Source organism: Cyanistes caeruleus, chromosome 4, assembly GCF_971803275.1.
Source record: "Cyanistes caeruleus chromosome 4, bCyaCae1.hap1.1, whole genome shotgun sequence".
NCBI lineage: Eukaryota > Metazoa > Chordata > Aves > Passeriformes > Paridae > Cyanistes > Cyanistes caeruleus.
This window is the reverse complement of record NC_141704.1, coordinates 51,845,646-51,861,711: the sequence shown is the minus strand read 5'-3', so window position 1 is coordinate 51,861,711 and position 16,066 is coordinate 51,845,646. Positions and strand designations below refer to the sequence as shown.

Below are 16,066 nucleotides of genomic sequence, written 5' to 3'. Positions count from 1 at the left end.
CTGCAGCTGCCACGTGTCTTCTGGGTAAGTAATGCCCAACAAGTGGGTGCCAAAGCAGGGCAAGGGTGAGGAGTCAGTGAAACAAGCTGATGTGAACAGTCAGTATCAGTAGACTCTGATAGTCAACAGAGATACCACGGGGCTGGGTGAATATGGCTGTGCTAGGTCAGAGCAAGGATTCACACATGCCAATATGGTGTCTGTGATACTCATCTGGTGGGGAGGCGTTCTGCTCTTGAAGGTGGTTTTTGAGAGGGAGCCTCATTACTAGCACTTCAAGTAGTCTGACATCTGCATCTTCCCCAGATCCAGGGAATGTGACTTTAAAATTTGTGATGTGGGAGATTGTTTTTGTTCTTTATCCTGAATGAAGCAATATTCCTACCTCCAAACTACCAGTAAGCTGAAGTGAATGCCTTCATTTAGGAAACACTTAGGAAGAAGTGGTCTGGTTGCTGCTTAAGACCATATCAACTTTTAGCTTCTTTGATGTTTCTTGCAAGGAATTCCACCTATTTAATGAGAACTACACCTTTTAGTTCAGTTTGAATTCTTGTTTGGAGCTCCATTTGATAGTGCTCACTTTTGAACTGGTAGATGCAGTAGAAAATTGGTGCCAGACTACCCTCTGTGACACTTTTGGATTCACACATTTCTGGCACATTCCTCAGTCATCTGTTTCTGTGACTAGAGTCCTGAGTCATTTGATCATTTCTTTATTTGGAGCCATTTCAGACTTCCGATCATCTGTCCTTGCTCTTTACCATTATTTATTTATTTATTAATTATTATTATTTTATTTCTTTTTTTTTTTAGAGCCCCATTTCTTTATTCAGCTTTGGAGGTATCTCCAGATTGTAGGTGGAGCCTTCCTCCAGTCAGAAGTCTTCCTTAGTGTTATTAGCCTGATTAGACAAAAATGATATGCAGTGACTAATTTTTCTTAATACACACATCAGTGTGAGTATATATGAGTACTTGAGATTTGCTTCACCTGCTCTTCTACCATGGATAACAGAAAGCTGTTTACACATTACTGTGCTTGGAGCAGGTTTGGAAACTCAGGTATCCCGCTTTCCTGGCCAGTATATGACCCCATGATTAGAGACTCACACAGGCTCCTTCTCACACTCAAATTACAGGATGGTCACTTCAGCCATATGCAGTGTGACTGCTTCAGGGACACCCTTACTGCAGCATGGCTTTGCCTCCTGCTCCATCTCTGAGAGATGGCAGAGGTGGGTTTGTGTTTGCTTGGGATCTGGGAACAGGTTTTCCTTATCATCTGCAATTGCTGAGCTATTGCATAACAGGACTTCTCCTCCAAGTGAAACATCTGCTGCAATACTTCCTCCATTTCTTACCCCTGCAGCAGGGAGTGTGTGCATGTGGCACACAGCATTAGGAAGTGTGCACAGTGGCACTGCAGGTATCAGAGGCCATGGGTCATAGAGCAGCTGCTGGTGACTTTGGATCACATGCAGGTGATAGTGTACTGAAGGACTCTGCTGACAAAGGCATAGGTGCATGCAGGATTAAAAGACAGAATCCTAGGATTTGTTTCAGTCTGAACAAGCACACAAGGTTAACTTGATCTCCATAAGATGTTGATGATATTGCACAGAGAGCTGTTGAGCAACAATTACACTGTCATCATCATCAACATCATGCAGCACTGTCAACCTGTGTAAGAGGTCAGCGTTATCCTAGGTGCTAGATGTGGATTTACTAGGAAATAGCCATTTCACTAGAAACTATCTCTATGGGTTCACAGAGGCGGTATTACTGTTATTCCTGTGTAATTCATGGACCTGGGGAGCAGGGGGATTTAGACTTGTCTAAATCATTCAGAAAGTCTCTGACAGAGCCCAGAAGTGACACCTGACACCTGCTGCCAAGAGTCCCAGTACTGGCCACCAAACTAACTTCCTTCCAGCCCTTCTTCTCTTATGCTTTCTACTGTTCTTCTGAGAAGAAAACAAGTCACTTGTAGGGAACACAGAGGAACATACCGATGCTTCATGGAGCTGGCTAGAGTCTATCTTTCAGTGATTTTTCTTTCCTGCTAAGTATGTCCAAATCTTACTGCTTTCACAGAACAGTTTTACAAAATAATGGATGAGTCATATTATTTGTCTGTGAACAGAAAAGTCTGTCTGGTTTTTATTTGAAGAGGAAGTAAATGAGCTGTCACAACCTTTCTTGGGGACAGCTGATTTAAAATCTAGGTGATTAAAATTGGAAATTAACTGGAATAGAGGTACTCAGTTTAGAAATGTATTAATAGAACACTAAGGCTGGGATTTATACCCATAGCTAAGAGAACTTTCATCCATCTGTGTGTTTGTTGTGACATTCCTACTCACTGTTATCAAGTACAAGCAAGGCAACTTTCTGGTTCAGTATCTGTAGTATAACTATGAACTAATTAAGGTAAAATAGCATGCTGAAGTGATTTTAGTAAAAGGATGTGTCAGATTTTCTTCTGGGGCTTTGCTCACCTGTTGTTGTAGGTAAAAGCAAGGTTGAGATGGAGAGAAGGAAATTCACCGTCATCTTTTCCAGAAGAGGAGAGGTAATGGTTTCATGTGATTAATGATTTAATGGTTTCATGATCTACAGCTGTCCCAGACAGAGCAAATCACTCTGACTTCACCTCAGGGGTGTCAAGATTGCAGCTGAAGCTGCATTGGTGCTGGTCCCTTTGTCCACTGAGGTCCATGTGGTTGTTAAAGGAAAGTTTTCAGATGGAACTCATCTTTAGATCTGTGTAATGAAGTGCGCTAATGTTACATGGTAATGGAATTGTTTTCTCCTGGGAGGCTCTGGTACATTTGGAAGGATACTGTGTTCCTTTACTGACGCATCACTTCTCTGCAAGCACCTGAGGTCAGAGTGAGAGTGGCAATAGTGATGGCAGTGAGATAATTTGAGAAGTATAACTCCACGTGGGAGTTCCTTCTTCTGTGTATGCAAAGGAACAGGGGATAAAATTAATTTCTCATTGGAGTAAGATAAAAAGGTAAGGACGTGATATCTGAGTTTGAAAATATAATGAGTTGTGGCTAAGAGTGTTCAGATGAGGTTTTTTTTTACAAATGCACTATTACCTATGCAACACCACCACCCTGTTTTGTAAAGTTGTTGGAAATTAGTAGAACTGCTGTTGAATAATGAAATAAAAACATCACTAATTTAGCTGCAGATTGATACGCCTTTCTGTGAGCAACATAACAGGTGCTACTGTAGCTCATGGCAATCAGTTATCAATGCCTACTGATACATTATAGTACTAGAGACCTGTAGAAATGCCAAGGAAAGTTTTGTTTTGTTTTGTTTTGTTTGAAATCTCATAGTGAAATTCCCAGTAGGGGAGCTTAAGCTAGAAATCCAGAGGTCCTAGAAGTAGCTTTAAAAAATGAGCAAAAAATAATAAAAATAAACTATTTCTGGTTCATGTAGATGAAAATCAGTTTATCTGTTTGTATTTCCCAAAATACATCGTCTCCAGTAATACCCATCTCAGGTGAGTAATTTAACCCTTTCAATGTGTGAAAGTACATGTTTATTATTGTCTGTGTGATTCTTTTTTGATCATGCATACAGAATAAGGAATTTTGCTCTCAAAGCCTTACAAGGTCTGGTGCTAGTGAATGCATGAGAATAATGGTGCTAACAAAATTCTCATCCTTTTTTCACCCGTGGCCTCTTTATCCCCTTTTGAGTGACTAGTGTTAACATCATTGTCCACATGTATTCATGCACAGGAGCTTTTAATCTCAGCTTTTCTGCACTGAATGGCTATGCATATGTGGGCACAGTTGCTGTCATGTTAAAAAACGAGAAAATTACTTTTACTCCAAGTATTCTCCTGCCATTTACTCTTTTCTGCAGTGTATTCACACAAGTGTTCCTTCCAACTTCCTTTTTTTTACAATGTGTAAGTACTTACATCACGCTTTCGAAATAATTTTTGCTTCATATTGAAAGACTATGTATCATATGCATTATGCATAGGTTATAGTGGTTTGTTACTGTTTTTCAAATAAATTTTATATATAAATATATTTCAAGTTACATAATTGTTAATGTCTGCCTTGAGCATCATAACCTGCTAGTGTCAAAATAGAAAACTGCATGTTTATCCTTGCAAAATAGTAATAAAGGAGTATAACTACCAAAAATACCCTGGAACACAGAGAAAGATGTAGAATAAAAACATATTCTCAGCTATGTTCAAAAAAAATTACTGGATTGAATTAAGGGGTCTATTCATATATGAAATGAGAGGTATATGAGTTCTGAAGAAATTTAGTAGTTTCTGTTTTATGAATAGTTTTCAGAGCATAAATTGTATGGTTCATTGGTCAGATTGATTTCCTTGCATTATTAAAGATTAAAACTATCTTTTAGATGGCTTGTGACTAAGATACTTGTGAAAATATTTTCCTTTTTTTGTCTGCAAAAGGAGAGTTGTTTTTAATTTATGCAAGATGTCTAATCAAAATAGTGTATAATATACCTCTGAATGAGATAAGGATGTAATATTTTTGGAAGCAATTGCATATTTATTAAACAAAAATAATTTGCCTTTATTTTTTGTGTAAGCATTTATTATTTTCATCTCATTTTCCAGAGACACTTCATTACAATGCTGTTTGTTTTATTGCTACTGCAATATTAAAAAAAAAAATCTCCTGTTACTTATAAATAGAAACTTAATATGGGTTATAGTTCTGAGCAAAATTGAATGTAAACTCTCATTAGATTATGGCACCTCATATGTGAAATTATTAAGGTCACTTATGATCTTATGAACGAATGACCTGTGCATCCAAGAGAAATGGGAAAGGGCAAAGGCAACACAGCTTGTTTTTCTACTGCACCCCATTTGTAGGCAACAGTATGCAGACGAATATACAGTAAAAAGAAACAAAGTCTGAGAGTTAATACCCCAGGCGCCAAACACATGTCTGTGAAAGAGGAATGCGAGCAGACATTTCTATGTGCAGCACATTAATTCCTAATGGGCTTTTTCTCTTTTACAAAGGTCAGGTCATTGGACAGAACAGAATCCCATCTCAGCAATGCATTTACCTGCCTGGGTGTGTATGGAGTAATGGCATAGCTGGGTTTCCTTGCTATGGGGTTAACACCCCGCAGTGAGCGATTAATACTTCAGCTGGTAAGACGTGGACAGCTCAGGTCAATCCTATTAATGCTGGTTGTGTATAAATCAGGCTTTTTATGCTGCCAAAGTATTCTCGACCTCAAAGTCCTGGGTGTTCCTGTAATGCTTAGAAGGATGAGATGCTGAAGAAGATGCCTGCACAGGATCATACCCCAGCTGCAGTTTTGTTCATGTGGCCCTTAATTTCCTTTTTAATTGCTGGTGATGTGATGGAAAACAGAAGGTTGATCATTTTAGTCTCTGAAGTTGGGGTGTACCATAGTCATGAAGCGTGGAATCAGTGCAAGCCTTGCCATAGCCTCCACTGAATTTTGCCATGGGAGAAATTGAGCCTGGGCAGAGCCAGTGGAAGGGTCACTAACATGCACTCAGGAGAGAATGGAGTGACGTTGTCGATGGCCTCGCTGCTCCTGAACAAATGCACAAATCATGGCCAACTGCAGGGGCAGTTTCTGGCTGTGGCCATCTGTCCAGCAGAGACCACCAAATCCATACCCGCTTCAGCCACCAAACAACTGAGAAAATGTGTTGGCACCCACAGCTGAGATCATACAAGAATCTGTGAGGGTGAAAATAATAAGCAAGTCCTTGAATTCTGGGACACTTCCGGGCCTCTTTTGGGACATGTCTTCCTTCTAAATCAAGAGTTTCTGGTTTCATATACATACAACCAACTATATTATACATAACTGTAGGACTGCAGTTTGCAAATCTGATATGTCAGCATTCCTCTTTGTTTCAAAAGTATTTTTTTCTCCACTAAGAACCACAAAATTTCATAAAGCAGGTTTATGCAGGATTTAAACTATGATTAACAGGTAGTATAACAGTATTAAGTTAACTTTTGTCAGAGGAAGCCGAGTGGAAGAAGACTAATTGAGACTGGAATTTCTCACTGCCTTTGTTATCCAAATATTTGAAAAAAATAAAAACTGATCTTTATAAAAATAAGTAATTTTTTCCAAGGAGGAATTTGGTAGCATAGAGTGCTACTGAGTTTGTTTCAATGACCTCTTATATCTAGATTTCCATACAAATATATAACAGTTTATACAGTTTGTTAGCATGGTGTGAGTATTATAGATATAGCATAACCATGTTTATTATTTATCTTCAATTTTTTCCTTTAATCTTTTCAGAACTATCTGAGAGTTTTAAATGGTAAATGTACCATTTTTCTAGGTGATTCTTACTGAAATCTCACTAGTTTGTACCATGCAGTGAGAATAAAAGTTATGAAAAGTGTAATAAATATACAATCATCCTAGATATTGAGTCAGCTGTGTCTTGTTGACTCTAGTAAGGGAGGATGAGAAAAGCAGATTCTGTAATTTCTGTCAGATATCTTTTTCTCACCCATCATCCCTTTGTGAAATAATGAAGTTTATGCATTAGAAAGGTGCAGGATGTGAAATCTCCAGGTGCTCAGAAAAATGTATTTCAGAGTTATGTAATGAAATCCAATGGGTGGAAATGGCCTTCAGAGGCTATTTCTTTCCTTGAACAACAAATGCTGTCATCAGCTATTTTTGATTAGCCTGTGAATTATGATCCTGTCAAGGTAATAGGGCTCTGGTTACAAATCCAGCAAGTCTTCAAGTCTAGCAACAGTCATATAATCATGAGCTAAACTTGACCACCTGCAGTGGTGTGGGATTATTCTCATGGTCCACAACAAATCGTTGGGTCAAGACTCACTTGTGTAGGACATGCTTGAGTCTTCAGCATCCATGGCATTGGCTGTGCTTGTAATGCTTTTGTTACTGAGAGAAAGCACAGTAACTCCTAGAATACACAGTTTGAAATATTGTGGAGAAGTGAGAAAAGTGGAAATGACAGATGCTTAATCAGCAGAAAAAATATTCAAGAAACTCTTGTTTCTTGGTTACTTTATATGTATATGTAGAGAGAGAACAAAATCTTTTGGGGAATCAATTCAGCATGCTATTCTAGAGGAAAAAATTACGCTAGTATGTAAAAAAAAAGTGGAGAATGAACACAGCAACAATGGATTTGAAACAAATCAGGTTCCTAATTTCCACCTCCAGATGAGACTACTGAGTACACAATGCTCTCTTTAGCATTCAATGTATTTCTTTAGCAATACAATGAGTAGGATAGATTAATATTCATACATCCACTTTTCTTACTTCTAAATATAGCAATCTAAACAGTTTAATTCATTGCTGGTCACACTTTTCAAATATCTAGTAAGAGTTACCTTTTTTTTTCTTTTACCCTCAAGCTTTCCTCTTTCAACTTACATTAGACTCTGTATCTTTTTTATCTCCATTGTTGCACTTTGCTGAATTCCTTCCAATTTGTAGCTGTCTTTCTGCTATTGAGGTATCCAGATCTCAGATATCTCCAGATATCCGAGAGATACCAGCACATCCTAGTTCTGTACCAACAGTGCAGTTACAAGTTTTCAGGCTTATAAACATTTTGACATTCAATATTAACTCAGTCTTTTCTAGTGAGGCTGCTCTTTCTCAAAGGATTTAGTAGTTATTTCCTAAAGGTATTTTTTTCCTAAACTGAATCCCACTTGCTGGTTTTCCAACAGAATTTTTTATCTCATGATTTTATTTGTGAACACTAATCCAGTTTTGATGTTCATCTTGCATCTCACTCATCACTAAAAGAGCAACCACCTTTGATGAACATGATTGCAAGGTCTGGATTTCACACCATTTCCAGAAGGGAATCCTGTGCTGCTTACTACTTTCCTCCATGATTTAACCTAGAAGACTAAATACAAATGAGCTTTCCACTGATTCATGGGATATTTACAAACCACCTCCAACTTTTTAGAGCTTCCTAGTCTTTCGGGAGGTTTGCTGTCTACAGTCAATCCAAAGCAAAGTCCAGTATACAAATTAGAAAATAAAGAAAAGGAGCAACTGTTCTCAACTTTGTATTAATTCCTCTTCAAGGACTTGGAGGTGACAGATCCTACTAGCAGTCAAAGCCACCTGTTGATGACTGACCCTGAACTTCAAAGCTGATAGAAAATAACCCCCAAATCCCACCTGGATACCCAGCAGCAGTTGAGCCAGCACTGCCTTTGATGAAGTGCTCCTTTGCTCTCAGTGCCCCTGCAATAATAAAGCTGTCAGCCAACACGGGGAAGCCACAAGCAATGGAGACAGGTATAGCTGCATGGTGAAACGTGTTCCCAGGGATCTACAGATGGCCATGAACCTTCTTACTCTCAGAGCTAAACACAAAATCCTTTCCTTTGATTTTTTTACTTGTCTAAGACCTTCTCATATGCAACAAGCAAGTTCTTCTAGTAGCTGAAAGGGCGGAAAGAGGATTTGTGTTTAAGTATTTTGATTATATTTTGCTATGGTTATGTGGGTTTTATGCTTACCTAAACAACCAGAAACATTAAAAAATACCTGGTTAACCGAGTAATTTAGTTAACATTTCAAGGAAGGTTTAATATAACTGGCTTTTTGGGTGACCATCTTTTTCTACAAATTAAACAATGCAGCTGAGCTCCTCAGCTGACAGAAAAGAGAGCACAGGGCCTAAATCTCAGGACTGCCTGAAACATGCCATCCACAAAGCTGCATGGTGCATGAGGCTGCTGGGATTACTATCCATCACCTCTCTGCTCCCTGCCATTAGGGCCCACTGGGCACTTCACCTGCGTACAGGTTAGGACACCAACCATAACCCACCTACCCAGGGAACTGAGCATGGGTGACTCCAGCCTCCCTTGGGGGGAGCAAGCCTTCACTGCTCTTGGGAGAGCAGCTAGCTGTTAAAGGCTGAGCTGAGTCTCTCACAGGTGAGGCTGTTTTTGATTGTGCTGATCTTGCCTTTGTTGTCAGGAGTAAGAATGATGCAACCACTCAGAAATGTTGAAGCAAAAACCCCCTGTCTTTAAAAGTAATTGCTTCCTTGCTTTGTAAACTGCCTACTCTTTAAGCACTACGAATCACTGTAATTAATCCTTAATTCAAGCTGCTGTATCTATGTTACATTGTTGTGTTTACTTAGACGTAAAATGTATTATTCTTTACAAGATAATGGCATCAGTCCACACAGTGTCTGTGACAGGCACAGGCAGCTCTAAGCAGAAACATTAGGTGGAGGGTTATAAAGCTAGTTACATGCCAATATGTTAATTAATTAATCACAGGCATGTTTTCAAAGCATTCTTCATACCTCAGGTGGGGCTCCTGGGCTATTATGAAATGCCAAACTTCCCTTGGGGCTTTGAGGATTGCACTTCTGAATTCCTCAGAAGTTCAGGGAAGTAAAAGGGTATGTTTTTGGTGTGAGTCACTGAAGTGAGGCTGGAGATAAAGATTTTTTTGTTTTGTTTTATAGTGGGGGAGGAGGGCAGTAACCAGCCAGCAAGCAAGTACTTCAGGAAGGAACTAGGTGGAGGGCAAATCTATATTTTTCTAAACATATGAGACTATTTTTTCTGAACACATCTAATTTTTAATTTAATTTTCTCTTTAGTTTAATTTTTCTGAGTTTTCTTCATTTTGAGTTCAACTCCCTGGTATATATCAGCCAGCCTTCTCTCATATTCTGGTTAGAAACCCAGCAGCTTGTGCAGTACAGGGCAAGTGAATATATGCTTCTTGCACAGTATCAAGGACTTGAAAACAATGTATTTTATCCTGTGTTTTCACAAACAAAAAATTCCTGTTTTCTTTCAGCTTGTCTGTGAACCTCTGAGGTACCTGCAAGGCTGTATCTGTAAATCCCCCCACAGCTTCATTTTTTTTGTAATAAAAGAGGAGATGCCTATCAAATAACTTCATTCCATTTCAGTGGAGGTCTAGGGTGGGCAAGAAATACGAGATTTGGAAAAAAAAAAGAAAAAGAAAAGAAGAAAGAAAGTTATACTTTCTTTTTTCATAGGGATTTGCTAATTTTTAAAGGCACACGGCTCTAGATTACGTACGTGTTGGAGCAATGTAATCCAGAAAGGGAAGCTCCTCAACTCTGTAGCAGTCTGGCCAGCCCTGTGCCATGAGAGCAAGGAACAAAGAGATACCTGAAGCATGTCCTTGGTGAGTCTCAGTGGCACCTAAAAAGGACCATGCCAGCTAGAGACTGGAGTGTGTCGGAGACCTGAAATGGGCCCTCAGCAGGACTGGGCTGAGCCAATGTGGCTGGTGATGTCTGCATGTGGATGGTGATCCCCACTGTCTCATCCGAGCTCTCATGCCAGAGGAAAAAGGTTAGCGAGTTGTAGGCCACCTGCTCTGCCTAAAACTTTCACTTGAATTGGCAGGAAGAGTAAGTGTAATGGAATTTTTTAAAGGGTTGGGCAACTCTGTTTATATCTGACTCACATTGCATGTAGATTCATGAAATGTAAAGTGATTCCTGGATTAGATACAGAAGAGAAGTGCCTCACATGTCAGGACAAAACTAGTACTATGTGGCATGTTGGTGCTGAGGGAAGGTCACTCAGTTTTGAATTTTTTCTAATTACCCTTCCCACTCGGTATCTCATGCTTTACCTGCGGCAAAGTTGTGTAACACCCTGGGAACGCATTTATGCTTTCCCAGCGAAGGTGCAGAGGAGAGACTGCATTCAGAGCACCCCTCCTAAGTCCTGCACAGCTCAGCCTGGAATATGTTCAGGCAGGACTTTGGGAGTGCATCCAGTGCTGCACAGATATCACTGATGAAGAGAAAAGATATCCAAGTATTGGTCTCTTTACTCCAATTCAAAGAATTCTCAGTCCACTGGAGAAATGAGAAAAGCAAGAAAAGTTTTTCCTCATTTGGAAACTTCACAGAAGTTCATTAGAACAAGGTCTTTGAGATACAGTGTGCAGTTAAAGTGTTCTGTGAAAAATGTCTTTTTCTGAAGAAATAAAAACTTCAGCAGAACTTCAAATATTTTGCTTGAATTCTAAGATTTCAGTTGCTGATTTAAAAATATATCTTCAGGAAAAGGAGAAAAATTCAGATGAATGTTGGTGTGAAAGAGGATCAACCTTTCACCTAGATTTGTTCTGCACTAATCATGGGAATACAGGCATAAGCTCAAACAAATATGGAAAGGGAGTGGCTTACTGAAAGCCTTATAAATAAAGTACAAAGGTATCGCAATGGAATCTTTAAAATTGGTAGAGCATTTTGTAACCAGGAAAGATTTGGCAAGGATCTCTTATTTACATTCTACTGGATTCAGCTGTTTTTAGCTGTTCATTTATTGCTTTCGGCTGAAATGGCTAAATGCAACCCCACAAGACAACTATTCTTTATTGATTTTAAAATTAATGGGTATTCCTCTTGAGCGTGGTAGTAGAATATCCTGGATTAGAATGTTAAACAAATAGTCTAATAAAGAAATGGACTTTCTTTTCTCTTTTTTTTTTTCTTTTCTCCCTGTTATGGTGTTTGCAAAAGAAATGTACAAAAAATACAAATATGTAAAAAAATCAAGAGCTAAATAACGTAAAGGAAGGGATGAAAAAAGAGCTGTTATATGTAAACAAGTTTTGACTTTTAATACTGTATTTTATTTAACTTTTCTAGGACTCTGCTGCCGAGTGGCCCTTAATTTACACTTGAATTCAGTGGAACAGCTTGTTTGGAAAAGCTACAGAACAAAACTTGGTTTTATGTTACTGGAAAGATGTGTGCTTTCGGTATCAGCAGGCAATCGGAGTTTCTATGGACCTGGTGCTAACAGAGTTATAACAGCATGAAACTTGAGTGATACGGTGATGAATGAGCCTGCAGGTTGGGGGAAACAAAATCATGTGCTTTGGAACAGGATGGTGTTTGGTAGGCAAGGAGGAGGATCCTGCCACTGTATATGGTCACTATTTTGTTCATGTTCTGAAATTTAGGAAGAGCCACACCTTAGACACTTCACGGCTTGACACTCCAGGATGATAACTGACTGCCACTTTGCATGTGGAACAAGCACTCTGATATAATACTCCTGGCTGCACTTGCCTGTTTGCATGTTGCAGCTTGTGTCATGTTTCAAACTTGTGATGACAAATAGGAACCAAATTTCTGCACCTCTGCCCATTGGTATTGATGGACTGGATTTTCTCAGGAGCCATCTCTGGATGGATTTGTGTCTCCAGAACAACTGCTTATTTGCATTAGTAAATAGCCTAGTGTTATGACTAATTAATATCTTTATCTGTTACTTGAGTCTTTATGCTTTCTTTCCTTTGATAAAGACAGGAAGACCACAAGTTCTCTGAAAGCCAATGAGAAATGCCCATTGATAGAGTGAAATGAAGGATTCACCTCTGTTGCTAAGCACAAGCAGAAAAGCAGACGAATTAAGTGGGAAAGAGGAACAGAGGCTGCATCTCTTGCAGGAAATGAATTATTATGTAGTAGTTTACCCTTAAAGCTTAATTATTTTAATTAGATATTACATATATATCTGCCTTGCTCTTTAAAAGTGGCCTGGAGGACTTAAGTTGTTGCCATTTTCATTAGAGCCTGGCAGATGCTTAGGGTCCTGCATGCCCCAGCAGGCACTCTGGCTGCTCCTGAGCTGGGGCTTTACTCTTCCACAGGCCATGAGCGTGGCATTGATAATGGCCTGAAAAGACGGCCTATATTCACCAGTCATACTTCCCACGTTAATCACAGCATGACTGCAGGAGGAAGTAGAAGGCTTATCTTCCATTTTGCACCTCCCTCCTTAATGTCTGATAGTCCCAGTTACACTTGGTCTTACAGGAATCTAGGAATGGTGCTCTGTTGCTGTGATGGACCCTGACTCCATCTCCTCAGCGTGTGTTGAATGCCCACAGTAGGCCTTGGAAATAGTAGGCTTCTCTCTCTGAGATCAGAGCTCAGAACGTATGTGTGTAAAAAGATGGGCAAAACATTTCACCAAAACTTGATTTTACTCTGATGCCAGTCCTGCAGAGAGCAACCTAAGGAGATGGAACTACTTCTCTGGGAAATATTCTCAAGTGATTTCTTGCATTACCTAAATGACGATACACATAATCAGCTTAGTGATTTTATTTTAGGCTGAAAGGTTATGTCTGTATAAGCATATATGGAAATGCTGTCCAGTGCTAACAGTCTATCCTAGAGGGCTTATGTAGTCCCTGCACTTCAGACTAGCACCTTTATTCGGGTTTTAAGTGCATCTAAAGAGCTCTGATATAGATTTGTGAGACAGAAGCAAAACCATACATATGAGGCCAACTTCAAAAGTTCCTTCACATCCAAAGAGTATGGGGGTATAGGAATACTGAGAGCACAGGCTGCATACCTACTTGTGGGACATGGACTAGCAGGGTCATGAGTTGATTTCATGGTCTGTGTGAGTTCCTAATTTATACCTGCATGGAGCTCAAAGACATCTTCCCTGCTCAAAATTCCAGCAAAGCTCTTTTTGTCCGGTTACCCTGCCTTTGCAATATCGTGTTTCCCAGGGCATGTCCAGCCAGCTTGGATCAGAAATGCTTTTTGCAGTAAACATTCCCATCGTCACCGCTGGCAGTCCTCCAATTGAGTTTCAAGTCTTGGACTACACAGCTTGACTGAATTTCTTTAGCATGAACCTAATCCTGTCGGTGTTCTCCCAGAGCACACCTAATGGTACACAGGGTCAGGACAGAGCTCTTCTGAAGGAAATCTACAGTTGCACAAGGTGTGCCTGCTGGAACCTTGAGCAGTGACTCTCTGGTGCTACAAAACTGCTTCTCTTGGGACTCAGGGCTTGCAGACAGAAATCTTCTCTTTGCTATTATGTTTTTTTCCAATTCCGATAGCTCCCTTACAGTCTGTTCTGATTTCTGCTTGCATTCTTCAAATCCTTCTTCAAAATCTCACTTTACAGTTTTCTTCCATTATCAATTTCCACTCATGAGCAAGTTAGCTCTGAACCTAGGGGAAACATGAAGTAGAACACAGGTGGCTCAAAGGCACAGGCCTGGTGTCTCAATTGTCTGGGAAGAATTACCAAGCAAGACAAAGATGAAGACTGGGCTGTTATATAGAGTTTTTCTCTCTACATCCTGTTCCCAGTCCTCACCAGCCTCAAGAGCTCCTCTCCCAGCTGGATGAATGTTTTCATAATTTTTTTCAAATACGTGTATTTTATTAAATTTAAAAGGAGCTAGTTATAAATAGGATACAGCACTCTGGGCTGAGATCTCCTTTAGCCAATGTACACATAGAAGGGTGTGTATGCAATTCTCACTGTCCTGCATGACCAAAGTGTACATATTTTTGCTGATGGAAAAACAGCTAATGTAGTGAGGTTGAAGGTGGTTGCAACCCAGTTTCTGCTTCTGAAATGCTGGGGTGCATTTAATCTTGTGCATGTGAGTGGTCTGGGTGTATGTGGCCTAATTCTATTCTTAGGGACTTTCAGGGGAACAAGGTGCTTGACTACTTAAGGACAAGCATGTGCACATAGAGAAAGAATGATTAAACTTGGCTGTGCAAAGGCCTCCTCCCTTCCCTGCTCCATCTCCCCCCACATCTCCTCTCCAAAAGAGCATTAAACCACTTCCAAACTGCTCATGCATTTGGGGATTATCATGCTCTGGGGATTGTAATTATTTGAGATCTGTATACTTCCCAAGTTCTGGAGGCAATTATCATTTGGCCTTATCCTTCAAAGTGTGCTTGCAGAATGTGGAGCTCTAACAACTGTGCCTCTGAGATATTCCTTACATAACTCCCAAGTTATGAAAATACAGTGTTTAATTTTTACAGGCAATGAGACTGCTTGGTCTATTGTTTCCTGTTAAATTCACCACACCAAATTCCATCCCATGGGAGCTGAAGCCAGTCAGTAACTGAGATGAGGATTTAGTCCATTCTTTTCTGTCAAAATTGGGATATTTCACATATCTGATAGTGCATCTGTTAAAGGAACAAATTCCTGTACAGTGTGTTGGCCAATTCTGTATTAAACTCTCACCTTACATGTGTTCATGTTCCCATTCAAACTTGTCAAGTTATTTAACTTATAAAAAAAAAAAAGAATACGTGTTTTTTCTGTACTCATTGATCTTGTCTTTTGATGCCATGCCCATTATGCTACAATGCATCTGGAAAATAGCCCATAATTTTTTCTTAAGGCAGGAAATAGTATTTATGGCTGTACAATAATATTTTAAAGTATATATGATCAAAAGATTGCAACTTCATTTTCAAATCAAGTCCAAACAATAACAGAAGCAACCAAGCTACTGTGCTTTGTTTTCTACTCCTCAGAATATCCCTGGAATTCTACCTTCATTATGTATACTTTCCACACTGCATGGTTTGGGGTCTGAGCAGATGTACTACAGCCTGAGAAAGCACAAAAAGAAGTGTGAAATAAAAAAAACAAAACAGAAATGAAATATATCTGTGGGGAGTAGCTTTAATTAATGGAACTCTGCCTATATGTTGTCCTAAAAGGAGCATTATGTTGAGCAAGGGTGAACAGAAATACTTGTAGTTCCTATAAGTTACAAGTTACATGATTTCCAGCAGTTGAGTTCAGGATGGTTAATCAAGCAACATTTTTTCCTTTTATTAAAGAGTGCAGTTCATTGCCACTCTGCATTTTGGAAAATAATGGATAGCAATATTCAGCAATTCATTGTGAAATTTCAGGTAGGTAACTGGCAAGCAGCAGTGTCTTGAGAGACTGTAGCAATGAGTGCAGAAAAAACATCAGGTTGTGAAGAAATCTATGGTTCTCCATGCTTATGAAAACCAGTGGAAAGCAGAACTCTTACATCACTGTTGTATATATATTTTTTCCCCTGTAACATGCTTCTTAGTGGCAGTACTTGAGGGTAATGAACAAGTTAATGTAGAGATCTAGTTTTGTATTGACAATCTGGTGTTTTCTTTAATTTTTCTTTTCCTTCTATCAATAAAAATGTGTCATTT

General features: G+C 39.4%; 1 long non-coding RNA gene across 1 annotated transcript; it reads left to right on the top strand.

Annotated features, from left to right (window-relative positions):
* Positions 1-2,624: 2,624 nt before the first annotated feature.
* Positions 2,625-15,517, top strand: LOC111932195 (uncharacterized). Its single transcript, XR_015285571.1, has 2 exons — positions 2,625-3,022; positions 11,717-15,517. It is a non-coding gene; the product is annotated as an uncharacterized LOC111932195 (long non-coding RNA).
* Positions 15,518-16,066: the final 549 nt, after the last annotated feature.